At 48.4% G+C, this 7,556-nt stretch overlaps 1 non-coding gene across 1 annotated transcript; it reads left to right on the forward strand.

Moving 5' to 3' along the window:
• The first annotated feature begins 1,825 nt into the window (after positions 1-1,825).
• LOC114817470 lies at positions 1,826-1,963 on the forward strand. Its single transcript, XR_003765327.1, has one exon. It is a non-coding gene; the product is annotated as a small nucleolar RNA SNORA7 (small nucleolar RNA).
• Positions 1,964-7,556: the final 5,593 nt, after the last annotated feature.

A 7,556-nucleotide genomic window follows, 5' to 3' on the forward strand; every position in this document is an offset into this window, starting at 1 on the left:
GTAGAGAGAGTGGTGTGGAGAACATCTCTTTTCTCAACAAGATGGGGTATATTGGCTATGGATGCTAAGTGGGGCGTGATGAGTTGAGAAAGTTGGATGGGGTGGAGAGATTGGAGGTCTCTGTAAGGGAATAGCACAGATTTACGGGGAGGAGGAGTGTGGGAGAGGAGGCAAGTGAGAAAGTTGTAGTCAGATAGAGGGACTTCAGAGTTGGTGAAGGTAGAGATTGTGCAGTGGTTAGAGGTGATGAGATCGAGTATGTGTGCAAGTTGGTGTGTGGAGAAGGTAGGGTGGAGCAGGAGGTCGGCGGAGTTGAGAAGTGATAGAAGGAGGGCAGCAGAGGGGCCATCGGGAACATCTATGGGGATATTGAAGTCCCCAAGGACTAAAGTAGGCATGGAGAAAGAGAGAAGGAATGTGAGAAAGGGATCAAAATGGTTAAAGTTGGAGGTGGGACTTGCAGGAGATTAGATGACAGCTAATAGAATCTGGAGTGGGTGGTAGAGGCAGATTTTATGGGCTTCAGTGGAAGAGAAAGAAAGGGAAGGGAGAGGTGGGATAGTGTGAAAGTGGCACTGGGGTGCAAGAAGGAGCCCCACAACTCCTTTCCCAGTGAGTATGGGGGAGTGGGAGAAGAAGAGGCCCCCTCTGGAGAGAGCAGCAGGAGAGACCGTGTCGTGTGGGGAGAGCCAGATTTCAGTGATGGTAAGGAGGAGGAGTGACTGAGAGAGGAACAGGTTAAGGATGAAGCGGAGCTTCCCCATGATGGACCAGGGTTTCCATAGGCCACACTTGGCAGCAGCTGTGAAGGGGGGAAGAGTTGGGGCGGGGAGAGGGGATGGAGCAAGGAAGAGGAGGGTTTGGATGGGAGTCAGTTGATGGGGGCCAGCGTGGAAAAGGGTGAGGGGTGGTGCTGGGCCAGGAGGACAGGGATAGAGCAGGGAGGAGAGAAGGAATTAGGTGGCAGAGGGGGCGGGGGAAGTGAGATGGGAAGAGAGAACTGGGTTGGGCAGATAAGGCAGAGGTGGGGGTGGGAAGGTGTTTGAAGGGTCAGGTCATGGTGAAGTCAGTGAGGTAAACAACAGCAATTAGAACAATACAATTTAATAAAGGACAGCAATAACAGCATAATCCGGTAATACCCAGGGGAGATGGTTGAATAGTCCTTGGGCCATTCAGTGTGAAAAGGCCATGTGAGTAGGGGAGCCCTGGGGCTCTACCTGAATTGTCCATGAGGCAAGGGTAGGGAAGAGTCCAGTCTTCAAAGCAGTCCTGAGGAGAAGGCTGAATCGTCTTAAGGGGCATGGGGGTGAAGATGGCTGAGAAAAGGAGTCATTAGACATAATAATAATAATGATAATAATAATTATAACAATAGAAATAATAGAAAAACAGCATGGTCTAGTGGAAAGAGCAGGGGTCTGGGAGTCAGAGGGCCTGGGTTCTAATCCTGGGTCTGCCATTTGCCTGCTGTTTGACCCTGGACAAGTCACTTAACTTCTCTGTGCCTCAGTTACCTCATCTATATATGTGTGTTATACGGTTATATTGCATGTCTCTTATATTGTACTCTCCCAAGCACTTAGTATAGTGCTCTGCACCCAGTAAGAGCTCAAATACGATTGACTGACTGTAAAATGAGGATTCATTCCTACTCCCTCCTACTTATTCATGAAACCCCATGAGGGACAGAGACTGTGTCCCTGATTATCTTATATTTATTCCACCACAGTATGTGGTACATAGTCATAATAATTATTCAACAAATACCATAATAATCATCACCATGATGTGTTTTTTTTTTGATACTTGTTAACTGCTCACTCCCCTCTCAGGATCGCAACTGGAGAGTTTCCAGTATTCTACCAGTCTCGATTATGGGTGGAGAAGTCAAGCAGAGGCATAACCATACCATTCCTAGCTTGGCCAGTGGCTAGCAAGTGGAAGGCAATCTGCTACAAGTCAAAACTCACCTGTGCTGGACAGCAGCAGCATGGGACAGAGTTGAGGGTAGAGACTCAAATTAATTACATGGAAGAAGACATTGGTAAACCACTTAGGTAAACCATTTTTACCATGAGAACTCTCTGGATACACTACCAGAACAATTGCAGATGGAGGCGGGGTGTTCTGGGAGAAATGTGTCCATGGTGTCGCTAAGGATCAGCGATGACTCGACAGCATAAGATAAGTGCTCACTATGTGCCAATGTCTCTGTCAAGCAGTATATGCAGATCAGAGACAGTCCCTGTTCCACACAGTTTCTTACCTCAGGCAATGCTTAGTAAACACCACTGACTGACCAAAAACTGCCCTTCTGCAGCCCCTCCCCAGCTCCCAGCTCTCCCAGAACCCTGCCGGAGGGTGGGAGACCATCCCCCTGGCCTTGTCTGTGGAGCTCCATGCTGGTAGGCCCCATTTAGACTGGGGCCCCTGTTCTCCGCTGCCTCCTCTCAACCCCCTCCCCACTTCTCCTCCAGGGACTCCAGTTCCTCCTATTCTTCAGCTCCGGCTATTGTAATGATTGTTTATGCAGGTGGGGCCCTCTGTGAGTTACTGTATATTGTTCTAGCAGCCAGCATTATAATGTCATCTTGAAGCAGATCGTATAAATTTCCTCCTACTGCCTCACACTTGTTTACTGGATCCCAACTCTGCCCTACCCCATGTGCTAACTCGGAATGGTATTTTCCACTATTTCCCACCTGGTGACAAGGCTTTCTAGTGCTCCCTGTCCTGGGATTGCCCCCTGAAGGGTTGGTCTGTCCATTCCTGTTGAACCACAGTTTCAAGTGTTTCATTAGTTGCCCTTAGTTTCCTACAAAGCTGTGTCTGAGCGCTGCAAAGGCAATCCGGCCTCTTTTTCTGTCCATAAGGGAATATGTCCAAATATAGGAAGATTATCTTGGCGTTGGATCATATGAATCACTGAAAACACTGCCTGTGCCAAAGAGGTTCCAGATAATGACTTCCATGTCAGTGATGAAAATAGGATTTAGGAGCTTCAACTGGAGGCACTAAGACTCAGACCGAAGATTAAATGTCCAAAAAGAAATTCCACAGATAAAGATGCTCTTTGTTGCTTATCTCTCTGTGGATGGATTGCTCTACTGGAGGTGATGTTCCTCTCTCTGTCATTATCGGAGAGCCTCAAAAATGACCACTGGTTAAGCCATTGGCTCTGGACCGAAAATTCAACTCATGTGGACCCAGGTCTTCTGGGTTGGAAAGGTAGAACACCGAGTTGGGGTGAACCAACAGATGCAAGACCAAAACAGCCCAGAAAGCCCATCTCTCTCAGATCAGGCTTCTAAGGTGGCAGATTCATTCATTCATTCATTCAATAGTATTTATTGAGTACTTACTATGTGCAGAGCACTGTACTTGCAGAGGCAGAACTATGTACCAGCTCTTAAGACAGATTCAGGTAGCCGATTGGCTCTGGGCCCTGGGTTCAGATAGAATGGGGGCTTTAGACATGGATTCGGGCAAGGGTTAAGGTTAGGACTACCATTGACCATGGCGCCAGCAGAAACTGAATGTTTATCCGTGTAGCCTGTCATTAGCCACCCTTTCTGCAGTGGGTTTTGGACAGGGGTCCACATATCCTGGAAGGCCCTCCCTCCTCACCTCCGCCAAACTAATTCTCTTCCCCTCTTCAAAACCCTACTTAAAGCTCACCTCCTCCAAGAGGCCTTCTCAGACTGAGCTCCCCTTTTCCCTCTGCTCCCTCTGCTCCCCCTCTACCCCCCCCTTCACCTCTCCTCAGCTAAGCCCTCTTTTCCCCCCTTTGCCTCTGTTCCTCCCCATCTCCCTTCCCCTCCCCTCAGCACTGTACTCATCCGCACAACTGTATATATTTTCATTACCCTATTTATTTTGTTAATGAGATGTACATTACCTTGATTCTATTTATTTGCTATTGTTTTAATGAGATGTTCATCCCCTTGATCCTACTTATTGCTATTGTTCTTGTCTGTCTGTCTCCCCCGATTAGACTGTAAGCCTTTCAGAGGGCAGGGACTGTCTCTATCTGTTGCCGATTTGTACATTCCAAGCGCTTAGTACAGTGCTCTGCACATAGCAAGCGCTCAATAAATACTATTGAATGAATGAATAAATGAATATCCCCAAATCTCTAGCCTGAATGTGGCCCACTCAGCTTTGGTGAATTTGACTACCTTCCCCTCCATTTGTTCTCTGTGGATGGAGGAGGAACTAATAAGTATACAAATGGACAATTGGTAGGTGGCAAGGGAGAAGCCGGTTCCAGCTCCTCTCACTTGGGCAGTGCTCACCCTAGCTAAAGCAGTCAAGTCGGTCAGTCAGTCGTATTTATTGAGTGCTTACTGTGTGCAGAGCACTGAACTGTGCACTTGGGAGAATACAGTACAACAATAAACAGCATTTGGGAGAATACAGTACAACAATAAACAGACACATTCCCTGCTCACAACGAGCTTACAGTCTAAAGGGGGAGACAAGCATGCAATGAAATGTGGAGGCTGGACAGAGAACACTCTGAAAGACACAACTAGATAATGCATACACTGTCCAACAGGCTTCTGGATAACACACAGTTTGGAGAATGGACCCCATAAAATATTGCATATCAATAGATAATGGAGAGTTTCCAGTTCTCTTTTTGAAACCAGAACAGACTCCCTCCCTGCCAGGGGTCATTCCCACTGCTTCCAGGAACCTGAGAGTGTTCACTGCAATCAATCAATCAGTGGCATTTAGTGAGCACTTACTATGTGCAGAACACTGTACTAAGTGCTTGGGAGAGTACAACAGAGTTAGCATACATGTTCCCTGCCCATTATGAATTTGCCGTCTAGAGAGGAAGACATTCATTCATTCATTCATTCATTCATTCGTTCATTCAATCGTATTTATTAAGCACTTGGTAGGTGCAAAGCACTCTATTGAGTGCTTGGGTGACTACCAAACAATAACAGACACATTCCCTGCCCACAATGAGCTTACAGTCTAGAGATGAGCTTGCAGCCTAGAGGTATTCATATATGGAAATGAATAAATAAGTAGCTAATACTATATAATTTATGATGGTGGATAGCAGTGACGACTGAACTCAACAGCCAACTGCTCTATGGGCTCGGCTGCAGTATTCAGGGCAGTGCTCGGGCCTCCTCTTTGGAGACTCATCGATACCCAGCCAACCAGCACCCATCAGGGCCTTTGTTGCCCCCCCCCAAGACCTGGGGACTCTGGCTTCCTGCCACCCAGCCCTTGGAGAGAGTGACACTGTCTGTTCTAAATAAAGCCCTGTGGGTCAGCCCCGCTCCAGGAACTTTCAGTGATTTTTGGCTAGATGATATGAAGCATTTTGCAAAAACTGGCCAAATCTTAGTGAGAAAATGCATTATTGTTGCCCTTCCTCCCAGCTCTCCCCACCCCCCGCAGTCCTGGGAGTTTAGGAAATGTGTCTGCTTAATGTGTCTTACTCTCCCAACTAGAACAGTGCTCTGCACATGGTAAGTGCTCTATAAATACGATTGAATGAATTTCACTTCCCCTATTCCCAAAACCACCTCCTCCTCATCCTCCTCTTTCTCTTCCTCCTTCTCCTCCTCCTCCTCTTCTTTCCCCAGAGCCCTCCCCAGCTAGGAGGAAAATAGCCACCTTTGGGGCTGGGAATCCTGGGACCTATGAGTTGAGCCCAAGTGCAGTTTTCTCAGCTAGTCTGTCCTCCCACCTGAGGCTGGGCAGCTGGAAAGCATGGAAGGGAGGCACAGGAGATGGGGTGACCCCCGTTGGGTTTGACCCCTTCCCACAGGATAATAGTGATCATAATCTGTTTAGAACCTGAACTAAGAGCCAGGGTGGATACAAGATAATCAGGATAGCCATAGTCCCTGTCCCATAAGGGGCTCATAGTTGAAGTATGCGGTAGATCAGCTATTTTATCTCCATTTTACAAATGAGGAAATGAGGCATGGAGACACTAAGTGGCTTACCCAAAGTCATACAGCAGGCAAGTGGTGGAGGTGGGAGTAGAACCCAGAAGATCTCCTGACTCTCAGTTCCATGTTCTTTCCAATTATATGTTTTCACTGTTGCTCTCTCTCTTCCCTTGGGGTCAGAGATTGTGTATTGTATATTCATAAATTCCAGTGTCAATCAGTGCCAAGTGCTCTGTATGCGGTAGGCACCCAATACAGTGCTCTGTAGTCACAGCAGGAGTAGTTTATTGATTGCTGTAATAAGAAAATACATAAGAAGGCGACGGTAAACCACTTCCCTATTTTTTACCAAGAAAACTCTAAGGGAAAACATACAAGAACGACTACAGATGAAGATAGGACAATCGGGAGAAAATACGTCCATAAAATCACTATCAATTAGAAACGAGTCAATGGCATTTGACAACAACTAAGCAAATGGGACTCTATAACAAAAGCGCAAGGCACACTCCGTGCCCACAAGTGACTGTGACTAGACTGTTAGCCCACTGTTGGGTAGGGATTTTCTCTATTTGTTGCCGAATTGTACTCTCCAAGCACTTGGTACATGCTCTGCACACAGTATGCATTCAATAAATACAACTGAATCGATGAAAGGAATTTACAATCTGATGGGGGAATTGGGCATAAAAAATAAATGCAAGCAGTGGGGGTAGTACTAAGAGTTGAAAAGGTTTATGTCAGTATGAGATAATTGAATATGCATATATCCACTTGTCCTGAAAATGGGTGTCAATCAATCAATCAATATATTCTTTGAGTGTTTGTTCCGAGCAGAACACTGTAGTAAGTGCTTCGGAGAGTACAGTGGAATAGACACAAACGTTGCCCTCCCAGGAGCTTATAAGGCAGAGATAGGCACCCAAATAAACATATATAAATCAACCCATAAGTCTTAGGGAAAGCTGTTGGAATAATGGGACTAGGGGTGTTGGGAATTAATTGGTAGCACAGGTTTGGGGATCGAAATCAAGCATCCTGGAAAGCTGAAAACTCCCCGAGTCAGACCCCCGACCTCCCTCGGAGAGATGGGCAGAAAAGCCATCCTTTGGCCCCTGCCTGGAGGACAGAAGAAACCCTGAGGGCCCGGGGCTGTTTTCTGGACAGTCCCGGCGGACAGGTCCCGGCGGGCCCGAGGGTCCTCGTCCGCCCGAGTCCGCCTTCGGACGTTCCCACGGCCCCGTCCTATTTCGGGACCCGTCCAGCTATTTACAGTTGCCGGGGGCGACGGGGAAGGAGCGGGCCCCTGCGACGAGCCGGGCCGCGAGCTGGACAGAAGCGGCGGCATCGGGTGGCTTCGAAGCGAGGTTTTTGCAAGGAGGACTTGGAGAGGCCCCAGGCGCCGGGATCCCTTTTCCCTCTGGCTGCGTGGGGCCGAGGGGCCGGAGGTCCTCTCCCGTGGGAAGGGGAGGCCGGGGATTTGGGGGGGGGGGGGCGCGGCTCGCAGAAATGCCTGCCGGCACATTGGGCCTCCCTCCTCGGATGGGACCCCGTGGCCACCCAACCCTCCCCGCCCCTCCCCGGGCGGATAAAGGGGGCAGGGGCCAGACGGGGCGGGTTTTCCCAGGG

This window comes from Ornithorhynchus anatinus, chromosome 1 (assembly GCF_004115215.2).
Source record: "Ornithorhynchus anatinus isolate Pmale09 chromosome 1, mOrnAna1.pri.v4, whole genome shotgun sequence".
Lineage (NCBI taxonomy): Eukaryota > Metazoa > Chordata > Mammalia > Monotremata > Ornithorhynchidae > Ornithorhynchus > Ornithorhynchus anatinus.